Source organism: Giraffa tippelskirchi, chromosome 14, assembly GCF_054371585.1.
Source record: "Giraffa tippelskirchi isolate mGirTip1 chromosome 14, T2T-mGirTip1v1.2.pri, whole genome shotgun sequence".
Taxonomy (NCBI): Eukaryota; Metazoa; Chordata; class Mammalia; order Artiodactyla; family Giraffidae; genus Giraffa; species Giraffa tippelskirchi.
This window is the reverse complement of record NC_137288.1, coordinates 70,106,621-70,130,610: the sequence shown is the minus strand read 5'-3', so window position 1 is coordinate 70,130,610 and position 23,990 is coordinate 70,106,621. Positions and strand designations below refer to the sequence as shown.

Here is a 23,990-nt window from a genome sequence, read left to right as displayed (position 1 = left end):
GTCTCCTCAGATGCTCCTGGGCAGAGATAACATGACAAGGTACGGCTTAATTCAAATTTCTAAATGTTTTGCATATTGACAGCAAGTCCTGAGAAGCACTTTGAGTACTAATGAGGAAACACTACTTTAAAATATAATAGTAAGATTAAGGCTTACACATGAAAGGTGATACTGAAGCCTGAATCACTGCGATGCCTCTATTTTGACATAAAACTGTGTGAGGCTTTAAATTACATTTAAACAGAACCCCAGATTGTGGCAGGACACAGTAGGTGTTTCTGTCTTTGCTACTGTTCCTGTCCATTCTTTCATGTGATTGTGAGGAGCCCCAGGACCCGGAGACACAGAAGAGAACTGGAAGCGTCCCCCGCCTTCTGTGGGGCTGCCCTTCCAGTCCATGCTGCTTCTCCATCCAGGGTCAGTCCAGATGCTGCTCGGTCCATCGAGAACCAGCCCACTTCTGCCACTGACAGGAAACCAGCCTCCCGCATCTTGACTGCCACACCTCCTCCCGGAGCAGTTTACAGGGATGGGGTGAGGGTTAGTCAAGAACCCTGTGCCCAGCCCCCTCCCCTATGTGCCCGGGGCCCAGGATTAGGCTTCTGTTTCTTTAAGTGCTAAGACTATGTCTTTCTCATTTTTTCCTGTTCTCCAAACATTCCTCTATGATGTCACTTCTCTCTCCAGTAAAACCAAGATTCTCCCAGAGGGATACATCATTATCTCTCAAAGTCCATAGTTTACATTAGGGTTCATTCCTAAGTATTGTACATTCCATGTGCTTTGGCAGACATATAATGACGTATCATTATATTACAGTATATTATACATATATACATATATGTACATATCATTATATTACAGTATCACACAGAATTGTTTCGCTGCCTGAAGAATCCTCTGTGTTCCACCTATGCCTCCCTCTTTCCCTCCTAACCCCTGGATACCACTGACCTTTTAACTGTCGCAACAGTTTCGCCTTTTCCAGAATGTCCTATAGTTGGAACCATACACTATATAACCTTCAGATTGGCTTCTTTCACTTGATAATATGCATTTAAGATTCCTTCAGATATTTTTATGGCTTGGTAGCTGATTTCTTTTTGGTGTTGAACAGTATTTCATTGTATGAATGTAATACAGTTTATCTGTTTGCCTACTGAAGAACATCTTGATTGCTTCCAGATTTTGGCAATTGTGAATAAAGCTGCTACAAACACTTGTGTGTGGACATAAGTTCTTATTTCATACCGAGGAGCAGGAATGAACCTTTAAAAAGCTTCAGTGTAAATACTGTGATGTATATGTTTATCCTTTAATATTTTGCTAAGGGGGGTTAGTTAGCATTTACAGTATGCCGGTCAGGAGTATATATTCCAAATGTAACTGGTGAGCAGTGTCAGATACCTTTATTGAAATTTTCACCAGAAAATTCAATGAAGTATAAAGCCTATTAGAAATAACTTTTCATTGGTGATAGAAGTGATTTTCAAGACTTATTGACTTAAAAAGTCAAATAACAATTGCCATAACTTGAATGAACAAGGTTTATATCTTGCACTTTTGTTCACCTGGCAGGTACCTACCACGACTCTGGGCTGCAAATAGCCATCACCTACTTCAGAAAAAAAGTCTTTGTTGTCCAAACTAAATATTTTGAAATTACTAAAACATTTTTGAAGAATTATTTAATAACATGTAAATAAGTGCCAACTTCTGTTTTGTGTTACAAGGAATACACAAAAAAGAATATTTAATATGATACCAACTATCTAAAGTACCACCAATATACTTATATACCTCCTGCATATACTTCCAGTAATTTATGAACAATCAGTAGTCATTATTCTTGGGCGATAATATGAAGGAGCTTGTTTACTTTCTTTACTGAGGGTGTTTCTATTATGTAAATTTGCTACAATGAACATATTTTAATTATTAGTTTTTTAGAAGTACACACACACATAAGCATTCCAACAAAAAGGTGTTGATGACAGTGTAACTGCCAAATTACCAATGATTTATGGAGCAAGAGTAGATATAAGAGAAGTTAGTTTTGAGCCAGAACAGATATTAGATATCATCTCATCTAACCCTCTAAGACTCAGAGAGATTGTCTAACCTCACACGTGAAATCATTGGCAGCATCAAAACTTAAGAGCCAGTTCCTGACTCTGGATTTTCCTGCATCAAATTTCACGAGCCTCCTGTAGACAAGGACAGTTTTCTCAGCCACATAACGTATGGCTGAATTATGGTTACATCACTTTTTAGCTGTGAGATTTTGTTGGGTTAGCTTTCTCATTGTTAAATGTGCATAGTAACACCTGTCTTTTCAAAGGAGAAAAGACAATTATAAGATCAAAGATTAAAGCTCAACACAACAGTGCCCAATAAATATAGGCACTCAAAAATAGTGATTATTAGTACTTTTAGGAATACCAAGTATACGAACAAAATCATGAAAGAATGAAGACTTATCAGTTTTGCTCTCTCTCAGCATTATTAGAAAATACACATATGCCTTGGGCTTAATTATATGTTTTCTTAAACTATCTTTGAGAAACTTCCTGGTGGTCCAGTGGTTAAGATTCCATGTACCTAATGCAGGGAGCCCAGGTTCGATCCCTAGTCAGGGAACTAGATCCCACATGCTGAAATTAAGACCCAGTGCATCCAAATAAATTTTTTAAAAAGCTACCTTTGATAGTTTTCTTGAATTTGACAGAATTTGGGGGGTATAAATGGGTATATTTAAACATAGAGAATGCACAGGCATACCTGTATTTTAGAAAGTTAATTTTTTATCCTTAATAGTACTAATTGTTTTAAAATTTGCGGAGACACATTCAATACCGGAAAAGGCTAAATAGAAAGATAATATTCTAAACATGAAATAACCAACCAGCGCATTTCTTCAAAGATTAACTGATGTCATCAGCTTGTGTTAGTAGAATAACATTATCTAGACTGATATTGTTGATATTAAACGTAAACCCTTTAAAAAGAATCTTAAGTGATTAAGTTACAATCACATCTTTTTTTCACTATGGTCACATCCCGATGCTCAGTTCTTAGTTTACCATGTGTTGATACAAGCATATGCTTACCAGTAAAAAGAGCACAGCATTTGGACTCGGGGAGCACTGGATTCAAACGTGATTGACCAGCTCCAGAACTCTGAGCACGTTTCCTGAGCGTTTATAATCTAAACACGGAAATGAAGATAATATCCACCGTCTTATCATATGTGTGGGTGCTAAAACGCTTCAGTCGTTTCCAACTCTTTGCGATCCTATGGACTGTAGCCTGCCAGGCTCCTCTGTCCGTGGGATTCTCCAAAAGAGAATACTGGAGTGGGTTGCCATGCCCTCCTCCAGGGGATCCGGAGACCCAGGGATCACACCTGAGTCTCTGTCATCTCTTACGTCTCCTGTATTGGCAGGGACGTTCTTTACCACCAGCGCCCCCTGGGAAGCCCCATCTTATAGTTAATGACAAATGCATAATCCATTGAAACGATCTGATACTAAAGAGCTTGTCACTATAGGTATCTGTTATTCAAACTGTGCTTAAAAGGTTATCAGAGCTTAAACCCTAGCAATTAAATTATGATACTCACTTGGCTAGCCTCATTGCCCTAGCATGGAGAGGCAAGAATCCATTCCAATCTGCTTTCACCATTTCATTTATTTATTTCTCAAGTGAAGCAAGTAAAAATAAATCTCTGTGTTTATTATTTTAGGTATAAAGAAATTTTGAGCACTCCAAAATAATTCAAGGCAGCTAGTGGGTGAATTTGGGCGGGAAGGCACACATTTTTTCGATGGCTTCAGTACTATTCTAATTCTTGTGCTGAATGATGGTTTAATGTATACTTTATAAGGGCTTCCCATATGCTTCAAACTTAGAAATAAATGACATATAATCTTTTCTAAATTTTCAATATTTTAAGAAAATTAAATGAATACAATGCATTTACTTTGTAATGTGCTTACTGAGAGAGAACATATAAAACTATATTTGTATAATTCAAATAAAGGATTTCTAGCACAGTTGAATGCTGCCACTGCAGGCAGGGAAAAAAAGAAGAGGTTTGATCTATGATCGTCATGGTTGAATTGGGTCCTGGGTTAATGAAGTTAGTGATCAGGATGTACTATTATTAACTGTGTTTTCACTGACAAGAGACACTTGGAAGGCCCTCAAATAGAGCCAAATGGAAAATTTCAGCAGCTCAATCAGTGAACTCTTCAGTGAGGTTTTGTTTGGGGCTCAGCTGCTAATGCGGAGAAGGCAACGGCACCCCACTCCAGTACTCTTGCCTGGAAAATCCCATGGACGGAGGAGCCTGGTAGGCTGCAGTCCATGGGGTCGCTGAGTCGGACACGACTGAAGTGACTTAGCAGCAGCAGCAGATGCTAATGACACTGTCATGATCTGATTTCTAAACCTAACATTCTAAACGGTGTTAGAAATTTCACTTTATTTTTTTAATTCAACAGTGACAATTTATTTTCTGAAGATTATCATTTTTACAAAACAGAACAAAAAGCAGGTATCAAAAACAGCAAAGAGTTTACAGAATTTCTGCACCAGTTTTCACACAGGTCAGTGATTATGAAACCGGTGTCGAATGTAAATACTAGATACACTCTGATTTCCCGCTTGGTCATAAGCATTCAGGTGGTTTGTTTTAGAGCTACTGAATAATAATAATTTTTCATAAGCACCGGTCATTTTTTGAGAACCCATTTGGTTTGTCCAACAAAGTAAACACTTTTCAATGTGTGGTATTTTCTTTTTTTAAAAAAACACTGACCTAAAATACAGAATGTGTATGTGTTTGGATCCGAACCAAATCCTTTGAGGTCCAAATTACCCTGAAGAACACTAAAGAAGACATTTATAGGACATATTAAATACTAGTTATATACCTCATAATGTCGAAGGCGGCTACTGTACAAATAAAGAAAATATCTCTTCATTCAGAGGCTGCCCAGAGTTTGAACTACATCATAGTTTCCACATCTTTTCTGATTTGGAGTAGTTTCCCCAAATAGGGTCATATTATTGGAAAACAAAGTTTATGCTCATGCCAAATCTAGTATTTTATAGATACATTTGTGTAGAGCAAGATTCGTTGCTCTGTACCCTGGGTGACCACAGAGAAATCAAGAGGCCACGGTTACTGGATGCGGAGAGGAAGAAACAGACTTAAACTCACATCATCCGGAGGGAAGCAGAGACAGAGCTGGACTTGGTCATAGTGTTCAGCCACTGCTCGTTCCAGAAACACATTTCGTTTAAATAAGGGAAGTTTGGTCCAGTTTTGCAATGTTAATAGCTGACAGTCTCTCAAACATTCTTTTTTTTTTTAAATATATATACATCATTTCCTGGCTAGCAATGAGTTAAGAAACTGGCCTCCAATTCTGATCAAATTTCTCACTATTAGTCAAAGCCAAAAAACCCCTCCCAAAAACCAAACAACAAACAAAGGGACCGCAGCCAACAGGGGAACAATCGCACATTAAAGCTGAGTGTAAATTATGCACAGACTGGCGTCCATGCCACTGGAATCGTTCTGAGATCATGACACACTCCCGTTGGAATGTTTCTTTTATCTTATCCCAATTTTCATTTAGGGAAAACTGATATGTATGTAATTTTCTTCTGTATAGATACGAAAAGGAAGCAAGAAGGCAAAGCTGAGAGGAACAGATGCTACCCGTGGGGCAGCGGTGGCATTTGGTTGTTTTGGTCTTGGTACCAGCAACTCCCACCCCGTGGGAGAAATCCAGGTCCTGCCGGACTACACGGTCTTCCTTGCAGTCCAGACTCGAACGATGGACCGCACTCCTCCAGCAGCAAGCACCTTTTCATGCCACCGCAGTAACACAGCACTGCTATTGTCTGGGGGGCTCTCAAAGCCTTTATAAATATACTTCACTAGGAGATCCACACCATTCTTGTCCAGGGATTGAACTGCCTTTTCAATATCGTTAGCTTTAAGAGAGATGCCGCCTTCAGGACAATGCCGCCTGCTCGACCCTTCACCGCTTGCCTCTCGCTGTTGACGGGGGCTTTCAGAGCTGCCCGTAGGGCGGCTGTCAGGCTTCCTTGCCACAGGCAGGAGTCCACTTCGCCCTCGTCGGGCCCGGCCTGCCCGTCACCCCCGTCTTCCTCGTCCACGAACTTGTTCTCGTCGTACTCATCCACGTCCACCTTCCGGAACCGGGCCGACGACACCGTGTTCTTCGACACCCCCGCTCCAGACCGGCGGCAGAGGCCCCCTCTCGACGCTCCCTCGACCTTACCAAGCCCAGCCCCAGCTGGAAGCCACAGACTGGGGCCTCCACTTCCCTCTTCCGCCAAATTTCACTTTTAAATTTAAACCAATATTGAATGAAATTAAAAGTGAAAATAAAACAATAAACTTGGTCATAATTCCACTTGAGGGAAAAGAAAAGACTTAGGCTAAAATTTTATTTGTGAAAAGTTTAACTCCTTAATTTTAAATATATTTTGTTTGTAATGTTGAAGTTTCAAAATGACCCCATTAAAAACAATACATGTGGGTCTTCTATAAATCTCACAGCATCCTGGGGATTTCATTTTACCAGGAAGAAAGCAAGAAGGCTTGAGAGTAATTCTTTTTGTGATTCTTGTTTACATATATTGAAAATTATGCTCCGGTCATCATGTGCACCTACTAGCTATGCTGTTGTTGTTGTTTAGTCACTAAGTCATGTCCGACTCTTTTGCCACCCCATGGACTACAGCCCACCAGGCTCTTCTGTCCATGGTGTTTTGCAGGCAAGAATATTGGTTGCCCTTTCCTACTCCGGGGGATCTTCCTGACCCAGCGATCAAACCTGTATCTCCTGCATTGCAGGTGGACTCTTTAATCCTGAGCCACCAGGGAAGCCCACCTACTAGCTATAGCTGTTAGCTAATTACTGTCCACGTCAGAAAGGAAACCACACATTCCCACCTCTGCCCTGCCTCTAAGCTTGCCCTCTGAGCCATCACATCTCAGCGTTCTACATCAATGTATTTTCACCTAAAACTCAATGTGGCTGAAACAAAAGTGTTCGCTGACACAGATCTGACTTCTTTTACTCTCTGTATGTTTTCATCATTTCATCACTCTCATGGGAACACAAACTCAAAAGTTCAGTCACATGGTGCTCTCACTTCCGAGATCGGATGAAATCAGTGAGGTTTTGAAAAAGCATCAGGTACATGAAGCCTGACACAGGTGACTGGCCTGTCCATACGTACAAAGGAGCAAAATGGAAAGAAAGCTGACTCATGGATTTATAGTTCTTGTTGAACAAAATAGGAAGACAAGGACATGATTGATTTATTTGGGCTTGGTGGGCTTTTTCTGAGAAACCGACATAAACACCAGGCTCAGAGAAGTCTGGGAAATACATATCAATGTTTCCAGTTGAAGGACAGTCGATTTATAATGTACTAGTTTCAGGTGTACAACAAAGTGATTCAGTAAAACAGATTTTTTTCAGATTTTTTTTCCATTGTAGGTTATTACAAGATAGGGAATATTGTTCCCTGTGCTATATAAGAGGTCTTTGTTGGTTATCTATTTTATATACAGCAGTGTGTACCTGTTACTCCAAACTCCTAACTTATCCCTCCCTCTCCTAATTTTTTCTGCTTTGGTAATCACAAATTTATTTTCTATGTCTGTATGTCTAGCTCTATTTTATCAAATGGGCTTCCCTGGTGGCTCAGATATTAAAGACTCCTCCTGCAATGCGGGAGAGCTGGGTTCGATCCCTGGGTTGGGAAGATCCTCTGGAGGAGGGCATGGCAACCCACGCCAGTATTCTTACCTGGAGAATCCCCATAGACAGAGGAGCCTGGCAGGCTACAGAATAAGTTTGTTTATCATTTTTTTAGATTCCACATGTAAGTGATACAATATGATATTTGTCTTTCTCTAAGTTATTTCACTTAGTATGATAATCTCTAGGTCCATCCATGTTGCTGCAAATGGCATTATTTCATTCTTTTTTATGGCTGGGTAATATTCCACTGAAGGATATACATATAAATGTGATAATCATGAACAGGTATAGAGACAGTGGAAGAGAAGGATCTGAGGGATTCCTCAATATGTCTTGCATCCTGCAATCCCTTCCTCCCGTTGTCTCCAAACCTCATTCTGGTGGAGCCTTCATCCACCATACTTGCACTAAAACTGCTCTTGCTAACATAACCAAGATGTTTCCAATGATTAAATCCAATGATCAGTTTTTTTTTTTCCCTCATTTTATTTAGACCAACACAAACTTTAACTTGTAGATCACTTCCTCTTCCTTACTGTATTTGGCTCACAGGTCACCAAAACCCTTGGTTTTTCGCGTACCTCAAAACTATTTTCTCAGTCTCTTTTGCAGATTCCTCCTTTTTTCCCCCCAAGAACCCTAAAAAAGGAGCCCTCCATAACTTGGTGTTTTGTACTGTTCTCTTCTCTCGGTCATTTCAACCAGTCTCAAAGCATTGAATACTGTCACTGTTCTGAAGGCTCCCAACCACGTGTCTTCGATTTAAATCACTTCAACTCTTTTCTGAACATCTGTGCCTGGCTTTGTAAAACAAATTCTGTCCTAGTTGAGGCCACTCTAATAAGCTACCATAGACTGGGTGGCTTAAACCACAAACATTCATTTTTCATGGTTCTGGAGGCTGAGAAGTCCAAGATAACAGTGCCAGCCAGCTCAGTTCCCACTAAGAACATCCTTCTTGGTTGCAAATGGTTCCTCACTACTTGTCTCATCACATGGAAGAGAGAGAAAGAACTAGCCCTCTTGTCTCTTTATAAGGACACTAATCCCATCATGGAAGCTCTGCTTTCATGACTTATTTACCTCCCAAAGATCCCATCTCTAAATACCTCCACATCAGGACTCCACCATGTGAATTTTGCATGCATGCCTGCTCAGTCGCTAAGTCATGTCTGACTCTTTGTGACCCCATGGACTGTAGCCCACCACGCTCCTCTGTCCATGGGATTTCCCAGGCAAGAATACTGGAGAGGGTTGCCATTTCCTTCTCCAGGGGATCCTCCCAATCCTAGAATCAAACTCACGTCTCCTGCATTCGCAGGCAGATTCTTTATCTCTGAGCCACCTGGGAAGCACAGTACAAAGCATAGCAGATCCTGAACTCACAAGTCTATTTTGAACCCCTAGTGTGTCTACCTAAGATGTTTCCTTTCACTGCTTTGCCAACATCAGATGATGACAACTGGGTCCCTCCACTTGATCAGACCAAAATCTCTGGAGTCACCACTAATTAATTTCTTTTTGTCTTACACCCCCTTTTGGATCCATCAGGATATGTTATTGGCCTTATCATTAAAATATATCCAGTAACTTCTCCCAAGTACATATCCTGGAGCACATCTATAAAAACAGCTCAATAGATATTTGATGAAAAAATGAATATATAAAAATAGTAGGAAAACAGCTAAGACTGGATGCCCTGTTATTATCATAGCAGTATTTAAGAGCTTTTCTGCTTTGTGTTTGTGCTTACTTATGCCGACTCTGAGTGACCCCATGGACTGTAGCCCGCCAGGCTCCTCTATATCCGTGGGATTTCCCAGGCAAGAATACTGGTGTGGGTTGCCTTTTCCTTCTCCAGAGGATCTCCCCAACCCAGGGACAAAACCTGGGTCTTCTCTTCTGCAGGCAGATTCTTTCCATCTGAGCCACCAGGGAAGCCCTACTGAAGGGGTTAGTTAACAAAGAATAGGTCATGAAGTCATAATCACAGGGGTAAAAGAAAAACTACAAAAGGAGATACAATTGAAGCCAAGGGACGAGGGAGTTTAAGGGACAAGTTGTCCATCATTTCAGTAAAGGAAGACATGAAACGATGTTCAGAAATGTTTTCAACTAGAAACCTGGTGTATTTCATTTGAGAATAGAATTGCGAAGATGACGAAGGTTTTGACGACAAGATGAAAAGTAGAAGGCGTGAGAGGGGGAGCGCATTTCCGGTAAACAGTGAGGGAGATGCCGGATGTCTCCCTTCTCACATGGAGACACAGAAGCATAAGGGGAGAGCGAGGGGTGCAGCAACAGCACAGACTCGTCTGTGAACCAGCTGCACGGAGGAGAACAGCACCCATGAAATCAAGGGACAGTTCCTCAAAACGGACTCGCTTCGGTCAAAGAAGATCCTGTGCAGGGGCAAAGAACCAACACAGACTAACAGGCCGAAAACACTGAATATTTACCAAAACCTCTCAGTAGTATGGCCAAATCATTTTCTCATGATTTTCCATAAATGGTTGCCTTTTCTTCTGAGTTATTTTTTTTTCCTAGTTACACCAAGAAGTAACTGTGAAGCGCTCTACTTCAGAACTGTACATTCCCAATCTTCAGGAGGTGAATTGAAAATGCCAACGCCTCCCTTACCTCAGAGGGAAAGTGACCAGCTGAGCGCCCATCTGGGGCCAGCAACTTTAGTAAGATCTGGGCAGACTCACCCTTTTCTGTGCAGAGAACACAGTCCCTGAGGGCTAGTCCATCACCCCTGGCTGGAGTGAACTGACTCAGGATGGCCAGCCTCCATATCAAACCGGAGAGCTGAGCCCAGCTGCCAGGGACAGTAAATTTCAGGACCTTACAGAGGCTGCAGAAATCGCCTGCTGCTCTGTATCTTCCGCAGCAGAAAAGGGAGGATCAGCCTTCTCAGGCATCGGTGAGAACCAGTGTGACTGCAAGGAATGCATGAGACAAAGTAAGGGTATGTCAGCACACACACACACACACACACGGCCAAGCATGACAGAAGGTTGCACTTAAATAAGATCCTGGCTTAACTGCCCTTTTACTAAAAGTCTTCCCCAAAATGAAAGCAGAAGGCTCAACAACACACAACCACACCCAACAAACACTGATGGGCATCATCTCTTCCCATCTCTTCCTCTATTAGCACAGAGACGGCCTCAGCTGACGTCATCAGGCTGCTTGTTTTTGCTTGATTTATTCATTTTGACACTTTGGTAATTGGCCCTACATTATATCCCTACATTTTGTATTTCGATATCTTGCTAAATACATAATGCATTTTATTGTAGACATTTGAAAATACGATCTCATCTTCATGTGATTACTTAAGATAAAAGGAAGTTAATCAAATTCAGAGAGACTGAGATTAAGTTAAACACTGTATATTAAGGAAGACTTCATCTTTAAAGGAAAATATGAAAGGATATGTACAGAAAATTCTAAAGTACATTACTAAATGCTGTTGCTGTTTATTCCCTAAGTCATGCCTAACTCTTTTGTGACCCCATGGACTGTAGCCTGCCAGGCTCCTCTGTCCATGGGGTTTTCCAGGCAAGATAACTGGAGTTACCATTTCTTTCTCCAGAGGATCTTCTCGACCTGGGATGGGACCCACATTTGCTGCACTGGCAAGCAGATTCTTTACAGCTGAGTCACCAAGGAAACCCCTATACTACTAGATACAGATACACAAATTGGTGTCCAGAGGTGTGGAAAATGGGCCAGTTGAGACGAGTTTATTTCATTTAAGTCGGTAATTTCCCGAAATTGGGTTGTTAACCATTACACTTATCCTGCTATTTATGGGTACGCTGAAATGCTTTGTCATTACCTTCAAAACAAGAGTAAACAGGTTGCAAGGAGGAAGTTCCTAAGAAGAGTAGTTAGCAGAGGTGGTCCATTGATATCACAGGTCTGGGAAAAAGTGCCAACTGGGGATTTATAAACCAGGCAGCTTCCATTTTTTAAAAAGTGACTCATTAAGAGGAAGAATGATCAATCAGCCAGAAAAACTTCAATACAGACTCTTCACAGCAGTCTATCATTTTTTGAAACAAGTCATAAATATCAATGAATGGTCAGAGAATGACTAGAAGGGCACATATCACTTGTCAGGAAGCACCATAGTGGGAAAATTAATTGAAAATGTCAAGGAACTTTATGAATCAAGGCTATCTGGATTAATTTAACCTAAGGATGGAGGAAATGGGGGACGCCAGATCTTAATTTGATTATTCTAATCACAAGGGGATGGAAACTTTAGAGCAGCAAAAGACAGAACGTGGCACACGAGGGTTGCTTATTGTTTGTTACAAATATGATGTCGGTGACCAGTGCTGTTCTTGGCCTAATGGCCACATCCCCAGTTACTCAATCATGCTGGCCTTCAGAGTTGGCACTGGTCCCTTCGGAGAGCAAGGCAGACCAGGGGCGGGGTTCCCTTAGCCTACAGAAGGGTCTCTGCAGGCTACTCCTGGCCATCGCCGTCCCAGGCTCTCTGTTCCTGGTTTCCTCTCCTTTGCAAAGACGGTATGAGCTCACTGGGGCATGTTTCTCCTCTCGTTTTGTTTGTTTGTTGGTTGGTTTTTCACAGAAACGTCGAGGATAAAAAACGGTCCTTTCAAGGGCTCATTGAAGAAGCGCCTGATGCTGGAAGAGACTGAAGGCGGGAGGAGAAGGGGACGACAGAGGATGAGATGGTTGGATGGCATCACAGACTCGATGGACATGAGTTTGGGTAGACTCCGGGAGTTGGTGATGGACAGGGAGGCCTGGCGTGCTGCAGTCCATGGGGTCGCAACTAGTCGGACTCGATTGAGCGACGGAACTGAACTGACTGAAGCAAGGGCTATTGATTTAGAAACACTAGGGAACTTGTCAACAATATTCCTTTCCCATTGTTTTAGGGTAAAATATTTATCATCCAGGAAAGGATAGCTAGATGCCTGTGAAACTTTACTTTTTAAAAAGTGTTCTGTACTCACAGTTCCCAGTACATCATGAAAAGGGAGAAAAACATTTTTGTGGCAGCAGGAGACAATTCTCTGCCCCAAGAGATGATTCTCTCAATATCCCAGTCCTTCCCTAGGAGGCCAAACTTCCATAGCACTTTCTGAAAGTAAGTTACATCATGTTGTGAAACAGTATTTGAAAGATCTTTGCCATGAAGGACCTGGATTATTTTATTTTATGAGGGTGTTGTAATTCTGTAGGATCTCACCTTCACACAATAACCAGAGAAAATCTTCATCCAGGACACTCCAATAAGTTGGTACCAACTCCATGCCTGGCAAATTTTATTTAATGTTTTAAAATGATAAATAGGCAAATTCAGCATCCTGAAGATTTAAAGATCCTCAGTTTACAAGGGACGATGGGCGAGCACGCTGGCCGATGCTGCTCCTGCTACAAAGTGCCTTCTGCTACAGCCGTCTCTCCCTCAGACGTCTTCCTCCTGTCACATCTTTTTATTCCAAGTCATTCTTCTCTTATAAAGTTCAGATCTTTTCTAGCCAGTCTCCTTTCTGTTAATCCAGGCTGTCTGTAATATTCTCTGGGAAATTTTGTTATCATTAGATTGTTCTTGAGATTTTTTTCATCTAACTTATTACATGAAAAAATGCACAAATTTGGCAATACAGAGTTAGATGCATTATCTCCTCTTCTAGTTTACCTACTGTAACAATTCTGGTCATTTATGACTACGATGGGATTCCCTAGTGGCTCATATGGTGAAGAATCTGCCTGCAATGCAGGAAACTCGGGTTCGATCTCTGGATCAGGAAGATCCCCTGGAGAAGGAAATGGCAACCCACTCCAGTATTCTTGCCTGGAGAATCCCATGGACAGGGAAGCCTAGAATGTTGCAGTCCATGGGGTTGCAAAGAGTTGGACATGACTGAGCAACTGAACAAAAACAGCAATGATAAATGGAAATTACAACCTCAAACTGTTTTAAAATGAAGACAATGTATTGCTCACTTATTTTAAAATTTTACAAACAGGAATGGTTTCTGGTGAGACTTTTTCCAGAAACTCAAGGGATATATTTGGGACTCAGTTTCTCTCTGTTTCTCTCATCTCCTTCCTACACAGTGAGCTCGATCCACGGTCTCTGCTACAGAGGTCTCCAAGTGGCTCTAAGGTCTCCATTCATAACCCCAAAACTGGCTCCTATTATTTCAGAGCCCTCCTTTTCACACCATATTGTGGGAGAAAGAAAAGGCATCTCCTGCCCAAGTACTAGGATTCATCCTCTGGAATCATCTCTAAATGATTCAGTGCAGCCAGGCTCATGAGATATGTCCACTGGCTTCCACCAAGCAGCACCAATCCATGATAAGTGGGTGAATTCCCCAAAAGATATTAGAATAGTCTTCGTGAGAATTGGGGAAATGGCAGCTTGGGGGACATTTAAGGGATATTTGCACATTCGCTATAACATCTCCTGCATACACAAGTACTCTCAAGAGTGAATCCACGGGGTTTCTATACATTTCAACCTCCTTTGCTCAATTCCTTTAAATTTCAGTTTTCCCTTATGGGTCAGTTCAGTTCAGTTTGGTCGCTCAGTCGTGTCCGACTCTTTGCGACCCCATGAATCGCAGCACGCCAGGCCTCCCTGTCCATCACCAACTCCCAGAGTCCACCCAAACCCATGTCCATTGAGTCGGTGATGCCATCCAGCCAACTCATCCTCTGACATCCCCTTCTTCTCCTGCCCTCAATCTTTCCCAGCATCAAGGTCTTTTCCAATGAGTCAGCTCTTCCTATCAGGTGGCCAAAGTATTGGAGTTTCAGCTTCAGCATCAGTCCTTCCAATGAACACCCAGGACTGATCTCCTTTAGGATGGACTGGTTAGATCTCCTTGCAGTCCGGGGGACTCCCTTATGGGTACAGCATTGCAACAAACACTGAACATCAGCACTCATGTTTTTAATCGCCCACTGATAAGATTAAGGAACGTCCCTGTGAGGTCCTACTTCTCCACCTGTCCAAGCTCTTATTCATGCTCGTTAGTGATTTTTGGCCATTAAATAAGGATTATAACTTACGGTATTCATTAATAATAGCTATACACTATTGTGTCTCTAGTTAACAATAATGTACTATGCACTTAAAAAATTGTTAGGAGAGTAAATTTCATGTTAAATGTTCTTACCATAACAAAAGAAAAGAAAAGACAACTACTGTTCATTTCTACCCACATAACATTTTATTCTTAGCAGTAGATTCTGTACATGGGCCCTGGGGTTTCCTTTTTAGTCTTCTGAGCTGAACATGATAAGAGAGAAAGAAATTGAGTTCCAGGGCTCCTGGCCACCTAGAACACATGTCTAAAAGTCAGTCCAGTGAATTTTTAAAATGTATTTTGAATGCAAAGCTAAGTTAATACATTAAAATTCTAGTTAAAAAAAAACAAATAGAAATAGCTAGAAAATAATTATGTCATGAAAAATAAAAATCAAAAGATGATTCATACAATTATGTATAGTTAGTTATCTTCTGACACAAACAATTCTGCCTTTTGCTATTGGTAGATTTTTCTGCTGTGAGACCCTTGACTTTCAAAGCTTAGTGCTCAAGTCAACATTACTGGAATCTCCTGAGAGCTTGTTAGAAAACCAGAATCTTAGGCGCCACATCAAACTGACTGAGTCAGAATCTGCGTTTTAACAAGGTGTCCACATGAATTGCACATTCACTGGAAATTGGGAAGCTAGGTAACTGGAGTCTATCCATTAGCACATCTTTGCAAAGAAAGTGTTAGAGACTCAGTCACGTCCGCCTCTTTGCAACCCCATGGACTGTAGCCCGCCAAGCTCCTCTCTCCATGGGATTCTCCAGGCAAGAATGCTGGAGTGGGTTGCCATTTCCTTCTGCAGTGATGACCTAGAGGGGTGGGATGGGGGGAAGGGAGGGTCAAGAGGGAGGGGATATACGTACACGTGTGCATACGGTTGTATTCATATTGCCGCACAGCAGAGACTAACACACCACTGTAAAGCAATTATCCTCCAACAGCAACAATAAAACAATCCACACTCATTTACTATCACACCATTCTGGAGGTCAGGGCACAATGTGGCTGAATTCTGTGCTCAGGGTCTCACTGAGCTGAAACCAGCCAGGACCATAATTCTGGGTCCTGGGACCATACCTGGGATTTTTGAAGTTATTTCCAAGCTAATTAAAAGTTTATACTATTACATGCTCTAGTAGTTTGAAAACATAGAGAGGGATATCAGGATAACAGGCAACATAAGAAAGAAGGAACTGAGGAATTATGAAAAGTCAAAGAAGGAAGAAGAAAAGCAAAGAGGAAAAGGAGAGAAGATAAAACAGAAAGAAGACGTAACAAAAAAGTGGTGTCCCAGGGTGGTTGATGATAAAATGCCACACATCAGATTTCCTTAAAAACCATTTAGTAATGCTACTGGCTACCCCTATCAAGCCTGGAGGAGGGCTGGCAACCCACTGCATTTTCTTGCCTAGAGAATCCCATGGACAGAGGAGCCTGGCGGGCTGCAGTCCACGGAGTTGGAAAGAGTCTGACACAACTGAGGCGACTGAGCACCCCTAGTAAGAAGGACGTAGATGAAAATATCTCTGTAAACTCATCTCGTAGTCAACACCGTGACACAGCACATATAACATATGCCTTTGAAAGTCCTGTGAAAGAGATGGGTCAACACAAATAAATGGGCTTCCGAAGTGGCTCGGTGGTAAAGAACACAGCTGCCAATGCAGGAGATGCAGGAGACCCGGATTTGATCCCTGAGTCGGGAAGACCCCTTGGAGGAGGAAATGACAACTTGCTCCAGAATTCTCGCCTGGGATATCCCATGGACAGAGGGACCTGGTGGGCTACAGCCAACGGGGCCACAAAGAGTCAGATACAACCGAGTGACTGAGCACACACATACACAACACAAACGAAGTTTGTCTAGCTCTATAGTCTTTGTAGAATCAAACCACATGCGTTTAACATCCTTCAGGTAAACTGAAAAAAATCAAATACCTGGGCTTCTCTTCTCTATGAAGTGGGAGGATCCGTTGAGGAAAAGATGGTGGAGCAGTGGGAAGAAGGGCAGTGTTAAAGGTCGGGAGAAGTTTGTAGAAAAGAGAGGAGGTGTGGCTAAAGACTAGCAAAGAAATCGGCACGTGCTCTGCGATGCCCTTTTGAAAATCAGGATACGTAATGAAATCAGAAGACATAAGCAGGCAGTTTTGTCAGCAGTTCCCAGACTCTTGCGTAGACCAACAGAGAGAGCAGGTGAAATACGAGAGGCTCTGGAATCAAAAGCTCCAAATACAATGAAAGTAATTGTTGCAGGTGGTTCTGATTCAACCGTGTCTCTTTAAAGAAGAATGTAGAGTTTTACTTCTACTACTACTAAAAAGGAATATAAGAAATATTGAAAATGACTGGATACAAAATGATATTATTCCAAAAACTCTAAAAATTTGATATAAACTACACAAAGTCTAGTTTTGTGGAAAGAAGGTTAAAATGTTTCATTATAAAATCATCTATTATACTTCATCTTATAAAACTTTTTAGCACCTTTGAAGTTCATCCCTATTACTTTCCTATGGGAACAAACTGTCCTTTCAAGTCATATCCCTAGAAATTACATATCACAAACAGACTCAAAGAGATGCTAAAAATTATGGGATATCTCCCTCAAGGATTATGAAATAAAAGGCATACTAGCCTAAAATGGAAGAGGTACTTGAATGTGGTCACAAAACACATCATCATTGCTCAGTTTCCACGGGGAACTGGTTCCAGGACCCAAGTGAAAGTCGCTCACTCTTATCTGACTCTTTGCGACCCCGTCGACTACACAGTCCATGGAATTCTCTAGGCCGGACTACTGGTGTAGGTAGCCTTTCCCTTCTCCAGGGGATCTCCCCAACCCAGGGATCGAACCCAAGTCTCCTGCATTGCAGGCGGATTCTTTACCAGCTGAGCCACCATGGAAGCCCAAGAATACTGGAGTAGGTAGCCTTTCCCTTCTCCAGGGGATCTTTCTGACCCAGGAATCAAACCAGGGTCTCCTGTATTGCAGGCGGATTCTTTACCAACTGAGCTATCAACACCAAAATCCACTGGTGCTCAAGTCCTTTATATAAAATGGCAGAGTACAGTTCATTTGCTATTGGTTGAATATGCAGATGTGTAAACCAGGGGATATGATGGCCTGATTGTACGCATGACTTTCATGACGATTACAGTAGTAAGTTTGAAAATGCCAAATCTGCTGAGCACTTCTGGTGACTTTAAGACAGCATAAAGCACTCAGTGATTTAGCTAATAGAATCCTCATAATTTTCCTGAGATAAATATTTTCTCCAAACATTTTCCAAAGGATGAACACTGGCAATAAGGAGTGTGGATAGCCCAGTTTACATAGCTGGAGAAAGGTAGATAGAGCCTAACAGTATGAAACATCTCTAAACTATCTTGCCTCAACAAAAGTGATTTTAGAAACCCCAGGTTATTTCCATTATCAAATTTATAAGTTTCTCAGTTTGCATGGTGGCCTCCAAAAAACAAAGAAATTACTGGTGGCAGAATTGGTATTTTCTTTCTTTCCAAAGAGCAAAATGAACTAAAACAAAGAAATCACTGGTGGAAGAATTGGTGTTTTCTTTCTTTCCAAAGAGCAATATGGATTAACTCACCCCAACACTTCTGCCTTCCAGGAAATATGCCTTCCTTAGTTGAGGTCGGTAATTGTATCTCTTCCTGGAGTTCCAAGGGATCTTTCCTTGCGTGTGTGCTAAGTCACTTCAGTTGTGTCTGACACTTTGCAACCCTATAAACTGTAGCCCACCGGGCTCCCCTGTCCATGGGATTCTCCAGGCAAGAATACTGGAGTGGGTTGCCATGCCCTCCTCTAAGGGGTCTTCCCAACCCAGGGATCAAACCCATGTCTCCTGCATTGCAGAAGGATTCTTTACCACTGAGCCACCAGGGAAGCCCCAATCTTTCTTTAGGCATCATAAATACAATCATTAATCCTTCTGCCTGATTTGTCATGAAACATTCATTATAAGCAACCCATTATCCTGTCTGTGTGATGTTTAAATTATAATTAAATAAGGAACATTCAAAGGCCATTTGGGGTGTTAAAGTTCTTCACAAGCATATTGGTATACACAATTGAGAAAATAAATAATATTAAAATGTTAAAAATTCATAATGTTTTATTCTGTTCAGCTGGACAAAGCAATGCCAGACATGACTCATTAAGCATAGAACATACTGTCAGCAGGACAAAAAAGAAAATGATGATTTAGTTTGGTGTAAGTGTATGGTGTAACAATGGTATAACAATGTTTTGGCACTTACTGGGTAGGTTTTCAACATCCGTGGCATGTGGGTTTTAATTATCTTTGCAGTGTTCACGCTGTCTAACTTTTACCGAGCTGTGATTTCAGTGTAAAATTTCCCTGTCTACCCCCTTGATGCTCTTTCTGAATTGCAAACAGGTGCGGACAACTACAGCCTGCAGTGCTTTTGGTTTTAGTCTTTTTATACAAATTTAACCATCAATTTTGTTTAATCTACCTCTTCTCTAAAGCTTAAGTCCATCATCAAGCATGTACGTGATTAGGGTTAGTTTCCCTACATATTCGTAAAACAAGTTAGATACACTGTCACAGTTCCCTTGGAAAGGGGAGTCCAGAATCTACTTCTGATCTTTTGCTTGACCTCCAAAAGCACATACCAAGGTGTCTGAGTAGATGCTAAGTTTTCCCTGGAAATAGTGTGGGCCAAATTTGCTTCAGCGTTGGCCTCTCCACATCTCCTGAGCAGGTAACTAACTGAATTGCAAGGTAGTGTTTAAAAGCGATTTTTCTTCAGTGCTGACTTTCTCTTCACTCATGAGTCAGGGTCTAGTGTCCTGATTCACGTAGCTCCCTCCTTCTGCCATCGCTTCCACACACTCGTACAGCCCACATGTAGGACCAGCTGCATCCCAGGCTTGAGAACAAGCCTCGGCTCAGAGAAGAGGACTTCAGAAGGCTGTTCTGACACCCTCTGTCAAATCACTGTTGTTGATGATCGACTCTCTCTGCACCCCAGTTCTCAGCCCTGATAACTCAACTTCTGGCTTGCCTCCTGCCCTTTTTATCTGCCATGTGAGCTCGTCTTCAGGATTTAGGACAACAGTCCAACCGTCATCTGATGGTACGGCATGCTGCCTGCTCAGACCGTCCTGAAATTCCTCCCTGTCTCAGAGACACTGCGTGACAGTGTGAGCCTCCCCGACTCCGCGTTCGCCACAGAGGAAGGGAAGGTCCTTACACACTTCCATCGGGCTGGCTCTACCGCTCACCTGCTGTGCAGCATGGTCCACACCCCGGGCCCCATTCAAACGGATCATTTTGGCCTCCCATTTAGATGTTCTTCTGCCTGCTGAATCACACCTCTTCCTGGCCCTGACCCCTGTGTGTTGACCCTAGCAGTGGCCCCAGCCTCTCAGGTGACAGAATTTGGGGAACTGGCCTCTACCATCTGCACTGTCCCGATGCAGTCATCAAATCGTATCTAACTGACTCAGGCTCTCTTGGGCAAAATCCTCACTCTTTTTGCTCACAGGCTCTGTTGCCCTAAGTAAGTTACTTTATCTTTTAAAGCCTCAGTTTCCTTATCTATAAAGTGGAAATAATAAACTTTAGTCATTGGTTTACATGCTTATTCAATTATACGGTTCATATAAAAAATTAATACAGTTTTTGGCAAATAATATATACCCTCAAATATCAATTACTTTTCCACTTATCTTGGGTATGACATTGTTGAAATGTTATGGAAGCTAAATTGAAACCAAAAAAAAAAAAATCCAAGTAAAATTCTACTTATCATAAAGCCCACTCAATGCAAAATGAAAACGAAATCAAAGAAGGGGGCCCAGGAAACTCAGCAGCAATGATTGGAACCATGGTTCCTTATTACAAAGGAAACAAACAAATAGTACTTAGTAGTTTGGGTTGTGTATGTTAGTCTCTCAGTCATGTTCAAATTTTTGTGACCCCAAGGAGTATAGCCCCCTAGGCTCCTCTGTCCATGGGATTCTGCAGGCAAGAACACTGGAGTGGATTATCATTTCCTTCTCCAGGGGATCCTCCCGACCCAGGGATCAAACCTGGGTCTCCTGCATTACAGGCAGATTCTTTAATGTCGGACCCACCAGAGCCCTAGTAGTTTCAGTTACAACAAACAAATCATTATAATTATTGATATCGCTCAAAATTATAACACGGCAACTTAATTTATACAGAAGTCTGTGTAGCTTTAGGGTTTTTTTTAAATTTTACATGGATTTAAATACTACTGGTTCTATTACTGGGAAAGATCTGGCTAAAAGTTCACTTTGTTTTAAAGATTTTTTTTGATGTGGACCATTTTTTTAAGTCTTTATTGACTTTGTTACAATATTACTTCTGTTTTATGTTCTGGTGGCATCTTAGCTCCCCGAGTTGGATTTGGGAGTTTTCCCCACCCTGCTTTTGTCAAGATTGAAACACTCTGCCTCTGTGAAACATACTGTAGAGGATAAGTCATCCCATGGCAAGGCCAAGTTTATAAGCTCAAGAGATTTTCCAAGATGAAGGAAGCAGAGAGTTGGTCTGAGTAACGATTTGCCTTAGAGAGATTTAAGGAAGTAGATTCCCTGTTGGAAATGGGAGGCAAACCTCGGGGGGGGGCGGGCGGGGGGGGTTATATACTATGGTTTCTGAATGAGAAACTTTCCTCTTAACTCTTGAGATCTCATCTGAAGTGTACTATTTTTAAGCTCTCATATCCTCATGGCTTGAATCAAAGTGAATGAAATGCAATATTCTCCAAACCTAGCATTTCCAGTGTTTGAGGTGGAAAACAGGATTAAAGTTGAGAGGATAAATCTTTCTTCAAAAAAAAAAAACTGCTTTTTATTTTATTTTATTTTTTTTTGCCAAAAGAGGTGAATAAAATATTTTACTCGAACAGTCACAAAGTCCAGAAAATGTTGAGTTATTTTATTACTATAAACAAAAATGCCCATTAAAAGCCAAAAATAATTATATTTTGGATTATCCACATCACTGCTTCCCTCTACGGGCAAAAATAACTAAGAACTGACTATATGCCTCAAATGTCAGCTTAAAACAAGTCAATAACACCATTAAATGCCAAGCACATACCCTCCCCATCTGCATATACTATTTCAGTCTCTAATTTTCAAGTCAATAAAATCTGCATCTGGACCATGTTGAAGCCACATCTGCTGCTGCTGCTAAGTTGCTTCAGTCGTGTCCGACTCTGTGCGACCCCATAGACGGCAGCCCACCAGGCTCCGCCGTCCCTAGGATTCTCCAGGGAAGAATACTGGAGTGGGTTGCCATTTCCTTCTCCAGTGCATGAAAGGGAAAAGTGAAAGTGAAGTCACTCAGTCGTGTCCGACTCTTAGCGACCCCATGGACTGCAGCCTACCAGGCTCCTCCGTCCATGGGATTTTCCAGGCAAGAGTACTGGAGTGGGGTGCCACTGCCTTCTCCAAAGCCACATCATGTGAATATTATACCTTGATTCCAGGATGTATAACTGATAACCTTGCTTTCCCTTTGGAAGTTTACCTGACCCCCTCCTTCTCAATCTGGGCACGTTTCCCTCCATTTTTACATTCTTAGTTTCTTAGCTTCTAAATCATCTTGACTATTTGAAGTCTTCTCTCTTTTTTTTTTCTTTTTTCCTCAGACGCTTAAAAGAAGTGATAATATTCATATTACCAGATGAATAGGGAAAATATATTCTAGGTTTCTAACTAGAAATGAGTTGGTCCCACATATTCTTACTTATAGCTATGAAGTAAAAGCAGTAAATGTTCCACAGATTAAGCAGGGAATTCTGCTAGCTACTATAAACAAAAGGTCTAAGTAGATACTTTGAATGTATGAAGTTTTAGCTTACTTGCTTTGATAAAAAGTGGCATTGTGTAACTTTCCTACTGAATGAGCTTACGTAAGGCAATCCTGAGATTAAACACCTAACTGTGATAAAATTCATATTTGAAAATGAGATCTGTGACAGCAAAGTCCTACAAGGAAAGAATAAACACAGTAGCCAAAGCATCTCATCTGAAAATCAGAGTTGGGTCCTGTAAACCTCCAGCAAGTAAAACACAATGGGAGGACATTTTCCCTTTTATGTAGGGAGTGCGAAAAGCTGTATAATTAAAGTCATACTAAAATTTATGAGTCAAGTTAGAGAAAAATGAAATAGGCAATGAAATAATGGAAATAATGGGATGCTATACTTCTAAAATAGGCTTGACAGATATAGATATCAGACATGAAGAGTGATCCCCAACTAAAGAAAAACTTGGTCCTCTTTTATAAATTATACATATAAAATAAAAGCATGTATTGCCATTCTTAGTATCATTTCAATTATGTATCTGAAAGAAAAGACATACAGTGATAAAAAGAAGATCCTCCTAATGAAAGATAATATTGATTTGAAGGGAAAATCTCCTTTAGGAAATGTGTGATTGATTGCATTTAATTTCCTAACAGAATATCTTTACAAAATAGGGAAATTCTGCAGCATTTACTACAGATCCATTCATGCTTTAACAAATGCCTCATCCCTTTAATATATGAAAGAAGCTATCAGTTCACATATATTATCTATTGATGTTTAATGTTTATGTGTATAGAGTTTTTCATGAGTTTCAAAATGTGTCCCTAGATGCTAACTTCCAGATATTTAGCAGTGACATCAATCCCAAGAAACTAGTTCTCCCAAATCAGAACAGTTTAGTGTTCTTGCTTATGATCTCATGATTTTTCCATTCTGAAAAATCTGAAATTGTGGTCAATCATGTCCTGTTCTTAATAAATGGCTTACAAAGACTGATTAATACATTATTTGATGTGTAACTCATCACTCATCATTATTTGCCATCCTCATTGTCATTAGTAACTTGGCTCAGTGGTAAAGGATCCAACTGCCAATGTCTGCAATGCAGGAGATGTGGGTTCGATCCCTGGGTCAGGAAGATCTGCTAGAGAAGGGAATGGCAACCCACTCCAGTATTCTTGCCTGGAGGATCCCAAGGACAGAGGAACCTGGTGGGCTACAGTCCATGGGGTAGCAA

General features: G+C 41.3%; 1 protein-coding gene and 1 pseudogene across 3 annotated transcripts in view; both read right to left on the bottom strand.

Annotated features, from left to right (window-relative positions):
- LOC145534777 (glutamate decarboxylase 1-like) overlaps nucleotides 1–23,990 on the bottom strand; it is a 216,936-nt gene that overhangs the window by 150,328 nt on the left and 42,618 nt on the right. The window lies entirely within an intron of this gene.
- LOC145534264 (actin-related protein 2/3 complex subunit 5 pseudogene) lies at nucleotides 5,816–10,741 on the bottom strand (annotated as a pseudogene).